The sequence below is a fragment of the Ovis canadensis genome, chromosome 1 (assembly GCF_042477335.2).
Source record: "Ovis canadensis isolate MfBH-ARS-UI-01 breed Bighorn chromosome 1, ARS-UI_OviCan_v2, whole genome shotgun sequence".
Classification (NCBI taxonomy): Eukaryota; Metazoa; Chordata; class Mammalia; order Artiodactyla; family Bovidae; genus Ovis; species Ovis canadensis.
This window is the reverse complement of record NC_091245.1, coordinates 163,210,834-163,230,011: the sequence shown is the minus strand read 5'-3', so window position 1 is coordinate 163,230,011 and position 19,178 is coordinate 163,210,834.

Below are 19,178 nucleotides of genomic sequence, written 5' to 3'. Positions count from 1 at the left end.
ACATCTTGAAGTTCTCAGTTCACATACTGTTGAAGCATATTTTAGAGAATTTGAGCATTACTTTGCTAGCATGTGAGATGAGTGCAGTTTTGTGGTAGTTTGAACATTCATCACATTGCATTGGTATAATTTAGATTTTGCAGCCTTGTTTCAGGCTGGCATATATCTCTATGAGCTCTATAAGGAAATGATTTGTTAATCAAATTAATAGTATACATAAAGTAAAGGCTATTTCAAACTATTTAAGATAGTAAGTGGTTTTAGAGCTCTTAAAGCACTTTTGATGCTCCCATTTGCTGTCAAAGAAGTGAAATGTTAATCATAAATAGTTCTTATCTAAGCAGTACAACAATTTCCTCAAAGGACTCTACTAAGTAAGGATTCTTCTCAAGATGCACAGTATAAATTTGATAGCATTGTTAGGTAGTTAGAATAGGAAAAAGGAATCTAGAATGGCAGTGGCTAAAAGACAAGGAAGGGAAAAGTCCATGAAAATAGAACAAAGGAAGGTCTGAAGATTGGAGTGAGGACCTCAGGTAGAACAAATAGCACTCCTGGCTAGCCACATTTGCATACGGCAGGCAGAGGGGGAGGAGGAAAAAACATATAAAAAGAGCTTAAGGGCTGGGGTCTCTCTCTCTCTTAGTGTCTTTTGTGTCAGCATGCCATCATGCTTCGAGGGTGTATTTTCCCTTATTTTCTAAATAAAACTGAGCTGTAACACGGAGCAGTAACACTCATCTGTCTGAGAGCTGTGACATGATCTGTCTGAGGGCTTTAACATTGGTCCATCACTTCAAATTTTGTTTGTGATGAGACAGAACTGAGGAAATTACACACTCCCTCTACAGTATTAGATTAAAACTGTATTAAAAAAAAGAAAACTGTAATTTAAGGAGTACCTAATTTTAAAAAGAAATTTTATCTAATTTTTGAAATTATTTATTATACTGTTATAAGAAAAATATTTTATATATACATATTGGGCTTCTCTTGTGGTTCAGACAGTAAATAATCTGCCTGCAATGTGGGAGACCTGGGTTTGCTCCCTCATTGGGAAGATCCCCTGGAGAAGAGAAAGGCTACCTACTCCAGTATTCTGGCCTGGAGAATTCCATGGACAGAGGAGCCTGGCAGACTACAGTCCATGGAGTCACAAAGTTGGACACCACTGAGCAACTTTCATGTACATACATACATATATCCATATATTTAGTTTTTCTTTTTTTTAATTGGCTTGAGCCCTTCTTATTTGAATTTGGGATTTATATTGGGTTGTCCAAAATGTTAGTCTGAGTTTTTCCATAACATCTTCTATAGTATTATATTATAAAACATATTAGAAACTACATTTTTTGAAAGAGAAAATGATCTTCTCAAAATATTTTTTTTTTAATTTTTTATTTTTTTTTATTTATTTTTTTTTTTTTTAGTTTTTTATTTTTTACATTTTAAAATCTTTAATTCTTACATGCATTCCCAAACATGAACCCCCCTCCCACCTCCCTCCCCATAACATCTTTCTGGGTCATCCCCATGCACCAGCCCCAAGCATGCTGCATCCTGCGTCAGACATAGACTGGCGATTCAATTCACATGATAGTATACATGTTAGAATGTCATTCTCCCAAATCATCCCACCCTCTCCCTCTCCCTCTGAGTCCAAAAGTCCGTTATACACATCTGTGTCTCTTTCCCTGTCTTGCATACAGGGTCGTCATTGCCATCTTCCTAAATTCCATATATATGTGTTAGTATACTGTATTGGTGTTTTTCTTTCTGGCTTACTTCACTCTGTATAATCGGCTCCAGTTTCATCCATCTCATCAGAACTGATTCAAATGAATTCTTTTTAACCGCTGAGTAATACTCCATTGTGTATATGTACCACAGCTTTCTTATCCATTCATCTGCTGATGGACATCTAGGTTGTTTCCATGTCCTGGCTATTATAAACAGTGCTGCGATGAACATTGGGGTACATGTGTCTCTTTCCATTCTGGTTTCCTCGGTGTGTATGCCCAGAAGTGGGATTGCTGGGTCATAAGGTAGTTCTATTTGCAATTTTTTAAGGAATCTCCACACTGTTCTCCATAGTGGCTGTACTAGTTTGCATTCCCACCAACAGTGTAGGAGGGTTCCCTTTTCTCCACACCCTCTCCAGCATTTATTGCTTGCAGATTTTTGGATCGCAGCCATTCTGACTGGTGTGAAGTGGTACCTCATGTGTTTTTGATTTGCATTTCTCTAATAATGAGTGATGTTGAGCATCTTTTCATGTGTTTGTTAGCCATCCGTGTGTCTTCTTTGGAGAAATGTCTATTTAGTTCTTTGGCCCATTTTTTGATAGGGTCGTTTATTTTTCTGGAGTTGAGCTGCAGAAGTTGCTTGTATATTTTTGAGATTAGTTGTTTGTCAGTTGCTTCATTAGCTATTATTTTCTCCCATTCCGAAGGCTGTCTTTTCACCTTGCTTATATTTTCCTTTGTTGTGCAGAAGCTTTTAATTTTAATTAGATCCCATTTGTTTATTTTTGCTTTTATTTCCAGCATTCTGGGAGGTGGATCATAGAGGATCCTGCTGTGATTTATGTCTGAGAGTGTTCTGCCTATGTTCTCCTCTAGGAGTTTTATAGTTTCTGATCTTACATTTAGATCTTCAAAATATTTTAGTCTTAGGAATAATAAATAGCATTTTTCATGTTCCAAAGTGAAATTAAAGATTAGCAAAAACTTGTAACTATTAATTAAGAAGTAATAATAACATACCAATATATCATATATAGAAATAAGTAATAATAACATAGCAATATATCATATATAGAAGATATCAGAAATTTAAATTATTAACAGTAAATTATATAATTTTGAAAAAATCCAATTAAATTTGAGTGATATTGTTCTTATGTAGTATGTATAGATGTAAATAAACAGGGTAAGCAAAATATGTAATCATAAAAATACATTTGATTAAATTATGAGAGAGAGAATAAGATGGAAAGTAAAGAAAGCATTTTAGATTCTTGTGTATATAAGGACAGTCCCCTTTCTACGAAGTTATTACTTAACAAGGCAAGGGCTCATTCATAATCAGGGTCTGATATGGCAACTGTAGTCTCTCCCTCAAGAACTGATAAAAATATTTAAAAAAATAAAACCATTTCCTTTTCCAGTGGATCTTTCTGACCCAGGGATTCAACCCAAATCTCCTGTGTTTCCTGCACTGGCAGCAGATTCTTTACCACTGAGGCATCTGGGAAGCCCTTCTTATAGAATAATCCCTGTAGATAGGATTTGAGTTAAGGCTGCAAAGAGGCAAGGATTTGGACAAAAGAAACAATATTTCAATTAAGGATGTAAAAATCCAGAAATAGTCAAATTAAAATATCCAAATCAACAAATAATATTTTGTAAGAGTTTATGTGAATGTAAGAATAATTTGTGAGCTGAAAGCTTTCAAGTTTAAAATTAATATGAAGCTTAGCAGTAGTATATTAAAAGATGGCTTATAAAGTAAAATGAGGTAGCTGTTTAACCTTTACAGTGATTGATTTTCAGATAATAGGGGGATTGGTTGGTATTGTTGTTCAGTCACTGTCATGTCCAACTTTGTGATTCCGTGAACTGCAGCACGCCAGGCTTCCTTGTTCTTCACTGTCTCCTGGACTTTGCTCGAGTTTAAGCAACTCCACAACTCATGTCAGTTGTGTTGGTGATGCCGTCTAACCAACTCATTCTCTGTCGCTCCCTTCTGCCCTCAATCTTTCCCAACATCAATGTCTTTTCTAGTGAGTCGGCTTTTCACATCAGGTGGCTTGAGTATTGGAGCTTCAGCTTCAGCATCTGTCCTTCCAATGAATATTCAGGGTTGATTTCCTTTCAGTTCAGATCAGTTGCTCAGTCGTGTCCGACTCTGCAACCTCATGAATCACAGCACGCCAGGCCTGTCCATCACCAACTCCCGGAGTGTACTCAAACTCATGTCCATTGAGTCAGTGATGCCATCCAGCCATCTCATCCTCTCTTGTCCCCTTCTCCTCCTGCCCCCAAACCTTCCAAGCATTAGGGTCTTTTCCAATGAGTCAGCTCTTTGCATGAGGTGGCCAAAGTACTGGAGTTTCAGCTTTAGCATCAGTCCTTCCAGTGAACAGCCAGGACTGATCTCCTTTAGAATGCACTGATTGGATCTCCTTGCAGTCCAAGGGACTCCCAAGCTAGATTTAGTTTTGTATACATAATTTAAGTAGTTTTATCTTGTCAGGGAATTTCCAGTTCTAGTCTGCATTTTGTATTTTAGAAAGGAAATAAACTCCAGAAATATGAATAGAAGAATCTGAGAAATTCAACTTGTTTTAATTCAGCTGGAGATTAAATTAGAACAATCAGATCTTGACATTAGGAGACTTAAAGACAATTTAAATATAGGCAGAATATAGAGGAGTTAATTTCAGTTCTATTTACTTCATAAAGACCCAACTATGAACTAGGCAGTCAGGCAGTTTCCTGGGTTTTAAGAGGCCAAAGAAAAATACACATTATTCCCAGAACTATTCTTTCTGTGAAAACAACTGACAAATTTATTGGTGGTTTCAATATAACATGGTTAGAAATATGATGAAATAACGCTTAAGAGACAGAGCTCAAAAAGAGTGTCACAGAGCACAGTTTGGAAATACCAAGACAAGCTTCCAGTAGGCAATGTTACCTTCAATGTTTTGTGAAGAAGTGAGGTCATATTAGCTAGAATGGGAGCAACACATGCTAAGTTTAGAGACACTAACCACCAAAAATGCTAGTGGGATCCCGTTGAGGCCTCCTAGGACACACCTTCCACTTCTTATCCAGAAGCTGTGATTAGGACAACAAGAACCTCTCAGATATCTTTCATAGTTGAAAAACATATGCCTTAAATTGTAGGCTTACAGTATACCTTCTTTATGGTTCCTTTTCCATGCATATGAAATCTGTCTTTGCACTACCTCTTCACAATTGCTCTTTCTTCTATTAAAATATCCCCCTACGATTCTATTCTCTCCCTACTTCCTCACAGATCTGGAGGTTATTTGCCTGACCTAAAGTAACAGTGAGGCAGTGATTAAGAAGAAGGGAAATATCCTGGTGATTTTGAAACAGTTTTTAAATACAGTAATCTTTACAATTCACAAGGAAAAAAAAAAGTATTATTGCGACCATATTATCAGCAGAGAGACAGAGCTTCAGAAAGGTAAAATGTCTATGCATGTGCATCTCCTAAGTGATTATAATCTAGTGGGAACATGGGCTTCTGTATGTCTAAGCCTGTGCAAGGGTGAAATGAGATGGATCATCCAAGAAAAGCCTTTCTGTTATCACTGCAGACTAGGCAGATGCTGTCAGGTTGTTGAGGTTTGAAAGCTTATCTTCAAATAAAAGTGTGTAGACTCTGCCATATAAAGAATTTTTTATTTCTAAGAGTATGCCATTTTACTTATTTATAGTGAAAGGATTTATCTTAAGAAAACAGAGAGGGCTCAGGGGCCAAGAATATGTTTGAGACATCCCTTAAGGCCTAGGAAAATAAGTACTGCTCAGGAAGAAGATTGCATAGGTAGTTCAGTGGCAACTCAGGTCCTGGGTGATTCCTAGCTGGGAATCAGCAAACCTGGGTTCCTTTTGCAATGGTTAACACCAACACCATTACCCAACCCTTTCTCATCAAAGGTGTAATAAGTTCCAGTTCAGTTCATTCACTATGTCTTATGTTATATATCAGGGTAGGAGTCCATCTGCACTATAATTAGAGCAGCTCTAGCATCCTAGTGTTTGTCTATTACTAGATCCTGATCCACTGAAAACAAAGCCTGAATTCTTGAATGTGTAAGGGAGATCAGGGAAGACTCTTCACTTCCAGTAATTGCGAACAACTAGCCTAAAATATCTTCAAGTGGCCATTCATTTGGATTAAAAGATTGAGCCAGTCTGTCATGGATTTCTTAGTAGAAATCACAGGTTACGTTAGGGAAATGGTTCATCCTCATTTTTTATCACTTTACTCTTCACATGTATTCTACTACAAGGATTTTTTTTTTTAGTATGTTAAACAAACTGAATTCCTTCTTATAATGCCATCTTTCCTCACATTTTCTAGGTCTGATATTCTCTCTCTTTCCTTATTTACCTGAGAGACTCCTCATTTATCAAAATTTAGATGAGCAATGTCCCTAGTGAATTATCTCAGGTTGCCATGGAGAATATTCTGGCATCAATTCTCCTTTGATATGCCCACTTTATGAATAAGTACATTACAAAATATATTTTATTTTACTGAAATCTGTAACATAAAATACTTTTTATTTTTATTATTTTGCATGTATTTTAATACATGTCTAGATTTGAAATAATTTGTATCTCCACCCCTATCAGTAATATGAATTCCATTTTCTAGTGCTGAATGCTTCCTCTGCTCTGTGTTAAGAGATATGAAATGGTGTTTGATACTGTTTGAGACCTTGGTGGAGAGATTTAATTATTTGTAATAAAAGATCAACTGCAGTCTGATAACTGCCAAAAAAAAAAAATCAATTTAAATTTTCAACAGGGATTCTGATTCATAATGGTACTTCATTCTGACTCATTAAAATCAACTGTACATATATGGTGAGTGCTACAAACTGAATACAAATGTCCATGTCACTCCCATTATGCTTGTCATATGGTATATTATGTTATAGCAATATATAATTTCTTGTTCAGTCATAAGTAATATGGTGAAGAAAATCTCAAAGATGGTCAAATATTAGTAGAATCTGATTCAGACTTGATTTTGCAATGAGGAAATTTACTTAACTTCTAATAAGCACTATTTATTCTAAATATTAAAATTATTGCTTTTTCCTTTAATTAAATTATATGACTTGCAATATATATATAAGAAATATAAGACAAAGTAAACACACAGTATACTGTTTTTTAGTTTCAGTTCAGTTCAGTCGCTCAGTCGTGTCCGACTCTTTGCGACCCCATGAATTGCAGCACGCCAGGCCTCCTGTCCATCACCATCTCCCGGAGTTCACTCACACTCATGTCTGTAGAGTCCGTGATGCCATCCAGCCATCTCATCCTCTGTTGTCCCCTTCTCCTCCTGCTCCCAATCCCTCCTAGCATCAGAGTCTTTTCCAATGAGTCAACTCTTCGCATGAGGTGGCCAAAGTACTGGAGTTTTAGCTTCAGCATCATTCCTTCCAAAGAAATCCCAGGGTTGATCTCCTTCAGAATTATATACAATTTTTTTTTTCTAACTATAAACTACACAAAAGTGTGAAAGTAAAAGTGTTAATTGCTCAGTCATGTCTGACTCTTTGCAACCCCATGGACTGTAGTACATCAGGCTTCTCTGTCCATGGAATTCTCCAGATAAAAATACTGGAGCTGGTAGCCATTCCCTTCTCCAGGGGATCTTCCCAACCCAGGGATCAAACCTGGGTCTCCCACATTGCAAGCAGATTCTTTATCTTCTGAGCCATCAGGGAAGTCCTAAGGAAACTGGTAATGTCTCTTCAGCCCAGGGTTCTCTACAATCAACACTGTATGGCCATATAGTAAGATAATTTATGCTATTTGGAAAAGTTGCATTCAAACTAATACAAACAGGGGTGATGCTAGGAATTTTGGAATTCTTCCCAGTGACAAGTGAGCAGTAATTTTAGGGAGCCAAAGACTTTCCTTTTCACCTTTGCTGCATGTTTGCTGCTTGGTTTAAAATGTTTAAAAAAGATCCAGTTTCATTATCATCATCCTCCAAATATTAATAAATATTCTGAGTAAATCATATAACAGTAGAACTGAAAAATGTTTTAGGATGAAGATATGAGTAGACTGGCGATACAAATGGGAAATGTTATACACAAATAACATCCATTTCATAATGTGTTTATGGGATTAGATGGTTCAATGCTCTTATATAATTATTGTTATGATGGATATGTGTAGTTCCTTTTAGAGTAAGTTTTGGCAAGTGATTTAGAACTGAGGTAGAGAATTCAGCAGGGAGGTATATAGACATTGGTTCTGAGTTATCTAGGAGATGAAAGTTTATCCCATCACTAAACTTTCTACATATGCCCAGTCAAATTGACTTCTCAATTACAATGTCTTCATAGCAATTGCAACGAAAGAGCTAATACTGCCAACTAGTCTGTTTCCTGCTCACAAGGATTCCCTGGTGACCTAGGCATCTCTATTCTGTATAGATGTGGATGACTATAGATGTGAAGGTAGTGATTTATCTTAGTTTATGATTTGTTTCGGAGAAGGCAATGGCACTCCACTCCAGTACTCTTGCCTGGAAAATCCCATGATCGGAGGAGCCTGGTAGGCTGCAATCCATGGGGTCGCTAAGAGTGGGGCACGACTGAACGACTTCACTTTCACTTTTCATTTTCATGCATCGGAGAAGGAAATGGCTAGCCACCCCAGTGTTCTTGCGTGGAGAATCCCAGGGATGGGGAGCCTGATGGGCTGCCATCTATGGGGTCGCACAGAGTCGGACACAACAGAAGTGACTTAGCAGCAGCATGATTTGTTTACTGCTGGGCTTCAGGTTTCAGTTAATACTTTCAAGGAAGAAACCATGTGTGACACAATGACTAAGTTAATGCAACATTTCCACTGACTGTTAGATTTTGTAGTTCTTGGTAGTCTTCAATAATTAAAGATTAATGAAAAATTAAAAGATACTATCTCTCTTACAATATCACTACCAGGTATATTAAAAGGAAAGTAAAATATAAAACTGATTTTTTAAAATAAATTTTTATTTAAAATAGTTTGGACACGCATGCATGCACACACATGCACATTCACTAGCTTCACAATCTCACTTATAAGCTTTTTGTAGTCACTCTTTTCTTGTAGACACTGACAAGCCTCTGGCGGGGGTAGGGGGAGAAGTTTTGTTTAAGGCAAAGAAATAATGGTTTAGTTGTACACTTCAATAAAACTTTATTAGAGTCAGATGACAGTCCCTAAATGTGGAATGATCCTGGAAAGATGTATTTTAGATGGAGGATAATTTCCATGGAGGGAGTCACTTTGTGCCCTCAGCAGCCAATAATTCCAGCGGCCTCAGTCCTGAAGGGGAATCTGGGTAAAACATGACATTATTTGCATTTTGAATCAGTTGAATTCACTTGTAGAGTAAGTTCAGTACCTCTGGGAAGGCATCTCCAGGCATTTTGTTAGTCTCTTTTTCTGGAGAAACTTAAAAATATAAATTTGATAGGGAAAAGTGCAGCCCTCACTACTAGAAGTGGTTTTGAGATCCTCACAATTTCCCTCCTTTTATATCAAGTCTAAATTCCTCTGATCCTAAGCTCTCACCTCTGCTCATCTAAGTGGCTCACCTGGTGAATTGACCCAGACTTTCACCTCTGTGCTGTGTAATCTTCCCATCACCAACCCTTATTCTGTGGCTGCTGCACTAAGTGATTTAAAATTAAAACAAAAAAAAAATAACATTAGTCAAGGAAGTATGAAGAGATGACCCAGAAGCTCACCTGGATGAAATGATGTGCTGACAAAAGCAAACGTTTAACATCTGTGTGTGTTAGTCGCTCAGTCATGTCCAGCTCTTTGTGATCCCATGGTCTGTGAGTCCGCCAGTTTTCTCTGTCTGTGTAATTCTCTAGGCAAGAATACTGGAGTGGGTTGCCATTTCCTTCTTCAGGAGGTCTTCCCAACCCAGGGATCAAATCCAGATCTCCCACACTGTGGGCAGATTCTTCACTGTCTGAGCCACTGAATCTGCCTGTGTTTAACATCTAGCTCTCTGGGTGGGGGGGTGGGGTGGGGGAGAGAGAGAGAATAAAAACCCTACTTTAAAGCACTTTCTGATTTATGTAGTAAAATTCTCCAACCATGGCTGGTATAAAGCTACAAATATTGTATAACTGAATGAGAGGTGAAGAAGAGACACATATAACAAGCTTTGATAAGCGAGTCAGAGAACCACACCACTACACCACTGCCCCATGCCAAGTCTCTTCCTGCCTCCCTGCTGTATAACAGCTGCTGTATTTCCTTCTGATAATTGGAGTCAATAATCTTCTAGGGTAGCATCTTCTTTCCTTGCTGCTGGTCCTTTGGCACAGAGAGTCCACATAATTGGGAGGCAGCCATAGCATGAAGTTTAATTCTTGCTCTATCCACTGATGGAAGACATCCTCCTCTGGGAAAGAAGAATTTTAAATCTTCTCAGCCCAGAATGCAAAGACAGGAAGCAAAAAATCCTAATGCATCACAAGGGGTTACCAGACCTTGTGTTACACCTATTAAGATACAGTGCTTTAGAGTTACCAGTGAGCTTGACAGCTATTCCTCTCATGGAATCATCTCCAAGCTGGTGCCACATCAATGTCTTCAAAAGGCTTACACTGCTTTATCAGAATGGCAGGTTTTTTCTATCATATGGGATGCAGAAGAAGTAAATCCCATAATCATATATGCAACACCACACATCCTTTTAAAAAATAGTTTCACTGATCTGTATTTGTGTTACATAAGATCCCTTGTCAGTAAATCAAATGCTCTATAAATCTCCAAATTGTGGTACTCTCGAAACTGTGAGAAGGAATGTCAAATCCATGTCTAGAAATATGTATTTATTTCAGTCAAAATGAATTCATCTTCCCTCCAGTACAGAAAGGACCAGTATAATCAACTTTAACAAATGACATCTTTATCTGAGAAGCTGAATTCAGGGTTTACCATTCATTAGCCTCTGTTGTGGCAAGTTTGGCTTTGTATTGGTTAGACGAGACTTGGTGACTAGGCTGTTAGGACCATGCATATCATCCACTTCTACTCTGCAATGCGCCTGTATTCATGAAGCTATTGTAACTGCAGAACCAGCTCAAACTGACCCTATCTTATTTCTAACCTGAATGCTGAGTTTTTTTGTTAAAGAAAACAGAACAAATCCATAAATCATGCAGCAATCACATATGCAGAGGAGACAATTTTGACTGAATACCTGCAACCAAAGTTTCACCTCTCCTGTGGAACTAAAGGGCCTGAATATGATTAGAACTTGAATGTCAGATCCTTTTCAGAAGCAAAAGATTGGTTGTATTAGAAGATACTGTGTCAAAGTCCCTTTACTACCTTTACTGTAAATGGTTGAGTTCCAAAGCCCTCCAAAGGAAACCTTCAGCATACCAGTCCATCCTCACTCACTTGAAAAAATTTGAATAGTTCACAGATCTTGGAGACAAATTTGAGCCCTGCCTCCTATCTTCTTGCCTATTAACCTTGCAGTAAAACTCTTTCTTTTCTCAAAAGCCTGTGCCATAGTATGGGCTTCCACATGCATCAGAACAGTGGGCCCCTTGCTCTGTAACACCACATGCCAGCCTGCAGTGGTCATTGACAGATTTCTGATGTCAACTAGCAGAGTCATTCTGTCTACCTGGTTGTTTTCTGGCTCCTATATGCTTTCTGGTGGAACATATGATAAGATTTTCACATTTTGTGGAAATGACACTCAAATTCAAACATATTCTTACATTTAAAAAACCAACAGTCAGGGCTTTTTTAAGACTTTTAGGCCAAATATACTAACAATTGGAAGCCTCTCTCCATATTAAGCATATCAAATAAACCTTTATTAAATAATAAGGATATTTTGTTATAAAATATTAAAATTATTTTTATAGCTTTACTTCTGAAATTATTTGACTATAAGTTACATTTAATTCAGTTAGTTAACTTTTGGCCATCATTTTACCTTTTCAGAAATTGTTCTAAAGTAAGAACAATGGAATTAAAATTGGTTTCAAATATAGTGACATACTTAAAAAATTAAAGTAATTTATATTGCATTATATTTCTTTTTGTAAACCTTTCTTAGCTTACATTATTTTGGTTGTTACACTACATTTTGTATTACAAAGAACATAATTCATTTTTGAAGCCCTTATTTTTTTGTTAGTGTGTTTGTTTTAAAAGGGCATTAATAGCTCAGAGTCCTATGCCCAATATGACTCAGGGGTAGATTATCCTGTTTGCAAGGGTCATGGCCTTCTTCCAGTTTATTCTTTTCTCTCAGCAATTAATTATTCACATTTTATTTTATTCACAATAAAAGTTTATCATTTGATTTTTCAGGTTTTTTTTAACATTAAATAAATCGTAATGCAAGCTGTTGACTTTGGCGAACATATAAAACCTGAATTTTCTCTTTATAAAAACCCCTTTTAAATTCTAAAAAATAATCTCTAAAATATGCATTGGAGAATAATTCACTGTAGTACACTATTATTTTCTAAAGTCAATTACCCCTTTTTTAGTGGTCTTGAGGTTTCTCTGTTTGTGGGAATAATTACATTAAAAAGTAGGAAAAGTTGATGCAAAAATAGAATGGGTCTGCTCTGAATTCTTTCTTCCTTTGACTTAGCAGTTGTTGGTGTCTTTATGATGTAGGTTTGTTTATAGAATTCCTCTGGATGACCTACAGCATACGTGAAGACTTTCATATATATTATAAAACTCTCCATAAAAGTGTCTCCAGCTCTATAAACCATATATTACTCATGTTCTGAAAATGCAAAGATGAATAGAGGGAAGGGTTTACTTTGGGGATCAATAGCAATGACAAAAATATAAATTGCACAACACCAGTGTACTTCTAATAGCACTTTGTATAGTTAATCAACAACATCAAAACATACAAATTAAATCATTGGTAATTAGAACTTTATTATATCTTAGCCACAGCCGTATGCTACTATATATATGTATATATACACTCTCCACCCTCCATAAGATTTTATGGTTGTTTATGATGACTGGACTAAGGGGGCACATCTTTTGAAGACTATATTTAGAACTTTTATTCTTTTATGACAAAGTAAAGGTTTTGTCTTCTAATTATTTAGATATAAAAAGATAAATGGGCTAAAAATAGGGTACGCTAGTAATAGAAATAGTGTTTTAACCTATAAAGTTTCATCCTGTGGATAATTAATAAAAGGTGTGTTCCTAATTACTGTTCCATGTCAATGCCATGGGAAACTGGTGGCATTAGACACATTGAACATAGAAGAATTTATTGTGAATAGCTAGAACAAGAACTAGAGATTTCCATATATATTGTTGTAGAAATTTACAGTTATAAAGAACCACTATCTATGCAACAATCTATAGATTATTTAAAATCTCCTCTCTTAAAGAATGAAAAATAGTATATGGGCTTATTAGCAATATGAAATTTTGCAATTCATATTATATCTATCAAACCATCTAAGATTCTAAGTAATTAGTTAATATACTGCAATTAATGGCAATATTCAGAAGATTGTTATTCGGATAGCATTTCTTTGTCATTTACTCATATATCCTACATTCAAAAAATTTTTCAAAATATTCATTTGGTGACTTTCATAAATACAAAATAATGAATTGTTTCCTGAGAGGGTTATAAGTGAATAAACTCAGTTTTATAACTTGTAATAAATTAATATAGTTTATGTAAAATATATATTATATAAATATAATAAATTTGTAGCTTTTAAATTAATATAGTGGAAATTAAATAATAGTGACACAAATCAGAATGTGATATATATTGTGAATGAAAAAACCACAAGAAGTTGCAAAGGAAGAATTATCCAAGAATGAGTCAAATAATAAAACTATAAATGAAAACAAGGGGATTTTATGTTGTCACCAATAACAGGCTCATTTTTCAATTGTAAGATGCTCTATTACAAAATCAGGTAAACAAATACACAAAGATGGGAAAGTTCAGAGTGTTTTAGAAATAGCAAACTTCACGATTCATCTTGTGTTTTGAAAAAAAGTAAGTAAATGATGGTTGAGCTCTGACTACTGTCATGCAGAGGGGAGAACATTTGACATTATAATAAGGATTTATCTTTATTTGGTCTTGGGAAGTCACTGAAATATTTGAAGGAAAAAAGTGTTCTTTTACATTTCACAAATATTTATTTAAAAAACATTGTGTTCAAAATCTTATAATTTTTTTGAAGATGGGGAGGGCCTCAAAGCAGGCAAAATGTAACCTTCTCCATAAAAAAAAGAAAAAGAACTTGTGGTAGGAAGGCTAGTCCATTTCACAGACAACCACAATATAAGAAACATGGCAAGAAGTCTCACAAGAGAAGCACAGAGGTGCCTAGGTGGAAGAATCAGAAAAAGCTTTTTTCAGGATGAATATCAGAGACAAATATCTGAGGATTTTAAAAGTTGATGGGAGGTAGAGAAGAGTGGTATATTTCCGGTACAAGTAGTAATCTATAAAAACTAGCAGGAAGTAAGCTTGCAGAATGATATTAGGTAACAGTTAATGGCTCTAAGGTTAGAGCAGAGGCTATGTGCAGAGAAACAGAGGGCAATAATTTCGGAAATTGGTGTTTGGCATACTGTACATTTATTTACAGAAGGACTTGGAATAATTCAGTTATTGTAAAATGAGACATTGACGAAAATTAATCTTTTATAAAAATGTAATAATCAAAAAACACATTAGAACTTGAAGAATTCTTCTTAAAAATGATTATAGGTTTCCCCAGTGGCTTAGTGGTAAAGAATCCGCCTGAACTGCAGGAGAATTGGGAGACGCCTGTTCGATCCCTGGGTCAGGAAGATCCTCTTGAAGAAAAAATGACAACCCACTCCAGTAATGTTGCCTAGAAAATTCCAAAGACAGAGGAGCCTTGCAGGCTACAGACCATAGGGTTTCAAAGAGTTGGAAACGGATGAGTAGCTGAGCATGCATACAAAGCTGAATCACAGAAGTTTCTCCTAAAACCTAAAGAATCAATTAAAAAAAAAAAAGATAATACCACTACTACTAGTACCAGCTATGAATGCTTGCTAAAATTTTTATACAACTTGTTTTATAAAAACAGTGCAAAGAAAGAAAGAAAAGATTCTGCAGGCACAAAGTTTAATTTGGAAGTTATTATATAATACGTTGGGTAGAGGGTGGGAAAAGTTTATGCTGAAAAGAAAACAGCCCATAATTTTAACATGTAGTTTAAAGGATAGAAACAACTTTAATAATGAACTCAGTTCAGTTCAGTTCAGTCATTCAGTCGTGTCAGACTCTTTGTGAAGCCATGAATCGCAGCACGCGATTCCATCACCAACATCCTGAGTTCACCTAGACTCATATCCATCAAGTCAGTGATGCTATCCAGCCATCTCATCCTCTCTCGTCCCCTTCTCCTCCTGCCCCCAATCCCTCCCAGCATCAGAGTCTTTTCCAATGAGTCAACTCTTCTCATGAGGTGGCCAAAGTACTGGAGTTTCAGCTTTAGCATCATTCCTTCCAAAGAAATCCCAGGGTTGATCTCCTTCAGAATGGACTGGTTGGATCTCCTTGCATAATGGACTAGCATATTCAAAAGCAGAGACATTACTATGCCAACAAAGGTCCTTCTAGTCAAGGCTATGGTTTTTCCAGTAGTCACGTATGGATGTGAGAGTTGGACTGTGAAGAAAGCTGAGCACCAAAGAATTGATGCTTTTGAACTGTGTTGTTGGAGAAGACTCTTGCAAGTCCCTTGGAATGCAAGGAGATCCAACCAGTCCATTCTAAAGGAAATCAGTCAACTCTGGGAGTTGGTGATGGACAGGGAAGCCTGGCATGCTGCAGTTCATGGGGTCACAAAGAGTTGGACACTACTAAGAGACTGAACTGAACAGATACAAAAATTGGATAGACTAATAATAAGAATTACTACTACGGAAAATTAAATTTGTGGTGGTAAGCAGTATTCTCCCTAAATGCAGAATATAGACTAAAAACGAATGCAAAGAGAGAGCATATGACAAATATATAGAGATCTAACACAGCTCAAGCATTTCTAATGAAGAATTTTAAAAAGAAATTACCAAAAAAAAAAAAAGGATGAATTGAACAGAAGGAAAAAATAAAAATGCTTAAGGTAAAACAAAAAAAATCCTGAGATAAAGGAGAGATTGAAATTGGAACAGGGACAGGAATCACAAACATATGGACTAATTATCCACAAAGTATGAAAATATAAATGGCCATTTCAAAAGACAAAGGAGAGAATATACTGTTATCCATCAATTGTATTATCATTCAAGTAGTCTTTTTTGGGTGAAAACAAGATAAAGATGTTGTTAAAACAATTAAGGCTTCAGAAAACATCTTACCCACAGGTAAACATGTAAAGTACAAAGGGCATTTATTTTATTTTTCACTTTATCACCAGCTAACTGTGCGGAACACTGGTGGCTCGTATGGTAAAGAATCCGCTTGCAATGCAAGACATCTGTGTTTGATCCCTGGGTTGAGAAGATCCCCTGGAGAAGGGAATGGCTACTCACTCCAGTATTCTTGCCTGGGAAATACCATGGACAGAGGAGCCTGGCACGCTATAGTCCAGGGGTCGCAGATTCAGACACGACTGAGCAACTAACGCTCTCACTTTCACTGTACAAAAAATGGCTCTCTATAAGTGCTTTATTGTTAACTACTTAGGGTTCCTGTTGGTTATACTGTAAATGCCTGAACTGCATTAGATCTCTACATATTTATCATATGCCCTCTCTTTGCTTTCATTTTTATTCTGTATCTCTTCTGAACTGCTTACCACTCAGAGTTAATATACAAAGTTTCTACAGGGATAATTTCCAGGCCAAAGGAGAGGGGCTGGTTGGGTGGGAAGCAGGGCAATGGGGACATGGAGAACTGTAAGCAGGAGAAGATTGTATTTAATAGAGAAGGACCAGGAAAAACTAAATAAGTGAAGTGACATGGGACTCAAAATAGGAAGAAAATGAGAATTACAAACAAGCTAGCCTCAGTTTCAGTTCAGTCACTCAGTCCTCTCTTACACTTTGTGACCCCATGAACTGCAGCACGCCAGGCCACCCTGTCCATCATCAAACCTGGAATCCACCCGCACCCATGTCCATTGAGTCCGTGATTCCATACAACCATCTCATCCTCTGTTGTCTTCTTCTCCTCCTGTCCTTTATCTTTCCCAGCATCAGGGTCTTTCCCAATGAGTCAGCTCTTCACACCAGGTGGCCAAAGTATTAGAGTTTCAGCTTCAGCATCAGTCCTTCCAATGAATATTCAGAACTGATCTCCTTTAGGATGAACTGGTTGGATCACCTTGCAGCACAAGAGACTCTCAAGAGTCTTCTCCAATACCACAGTTCAAAAGCATCATTCTTCTACACTCAGTTTTCTTTATAGTCCAACCAACATCCATACATGGCCACTGGAAAAACCATAGTCTTGACTAGATGGACCATTGTTGACAAAGTAATGTCTCTGATTTTTAATATACTGTCTAGCTTGGTCATAACTATCTTTCCAAGGAGTTCAGTTCAGTTCAGTTCAGTTCAGTCACTGAGTCGTGTCCGACTTTTTGCAACCCCATGAATTACAGCACGCCAGGCCTCCCTGTCCATCATCAACTCTCGGAGTTCACTCAGACTCGTGACCATCGAGTCAGTGATGCCATCCAGACATCTCATCCTCGGTCGTCCCATTCTCCCCCTGCCCCCAATCCCTCCCAGCATCAGAGTCTTTTCCAATGAGTCAACTCTTCGCATGAGGTGGCCAAAGTACTAGAGTTTCAGCTATAGCATCATTCCTTCCAAAGAAATCCCAGGGTTGATCTCCTTCAGAATGGACTGGTTGGATCTTCTTGTAGTCCAAGGGACTCTCAAGAGTCTTCTCTGAAACCACGCTTCAAAAACATCAATTCTTTGGCACTGAGCCTTCTTCACAATCCAACTCTCACATCCATACATGACCACTGGGAAAACCATAGTCTTGACTAGATGGACCTTAGTCGGCAAAGTAATGTCTCTGCTTTTGAATATGCTATCTAGGTTGGTTATAATTTTTCTTGCAAGGAGTAAGCGTCTTTTAATTTCATGGCTGCAGTCACCATCTGCAGTGATTTTGGAGCCCCCAAAAATAAAATCTGACATTGTTTCTACTGTTTCCCCATCTATTTCCCATGAAGTGATGGGACAATTGTCATGATATTAGTTTTCTGAATGTTGAGCTTTAAGCCAACTTTTTCACTCTCCTCTTTCACTTTCATCAAGAGGCTTTTTAGTTCCTCTTCACTTTCTGCCAGAAGGGTGGTGTCATCTGCATATCTGAGGTTATTGATATTTCTCCCAGCAATCTTGATTCCAGCTTGTGGTTCTTCCAGTCCAGCGTTTCTCATGATGTGCTCTACATATAAGTTAAATAAGCAGGGTGACAATATACAGCCTTGACATACCCCTTTTCCTATTTGGAACCAGTCTGTTGTTCCATGTCCAGTTCTAACTATTGCTTCCTGACCTGCGTATAGGTTTCTACAGAGGTGGGTCAGGTGGTCTGGTATTCCCATCTCTCAGAATTTTCCACAGTTTGTTGTGACCCACACAGTCAAAGGCTTTGGCATAGTCAATAAAGCAGAAACAGATGTTTTTCTGGAACTCTCTTGCTTTTTCCATGATCCAGCAGATGTTGATAATTTGATCTCTTGTTCCTCTGCCTTCTCTAAAACCAGCTTGAACATCAGGAAGTTCACGGTTCACATATTGTTGCAGCCTCGCTTGGAGAATTTTGAGCATTACTTTACTAGAGTGTGAGATGAGTGAAATTGTGCAGTAGTTTGAGCATTCTTTGACATTCCCTTTCTTTGGGATTGGAATGAAAACTGACCTTTTCCAGTCCTGTGGCCACTGCTGAGTTTTCCGAATTTGCTGACATATTGAGTGCAGCACTTTCACAGCATCATCTTTCAGGATTTGAAATAGCTCCACTGGAATTCCATCACCTCCACTAGCTTTGTTCATAATGATGCTTTCTAAGGCCCAACTGACTTCACATTCCAGGATGTCTGGCTCTAGATCAGTGATCACACCATTGTGATTATCCGGGTCGTGAAGATCTTTTTTGTACAGTTCTTCTGTGTATTCTTGCCATCTGTTCTTAATATCTTCTGTTTCTGTTAGGTCCATACCATTTCTGTCCTTTATAGAGCCCATCTTTGCATGAAGTGTTCTCTTGGTATCTCTAATTTTCTTGAAGAGATCTCTAGTCTTTCCCATTCTGTTCTTTTCCTCTATTACTTTGCATTGATCGCTGAAGAAGGCTTTCTTATCTCTTCTTGCTATTCTTTGGAACTCTGC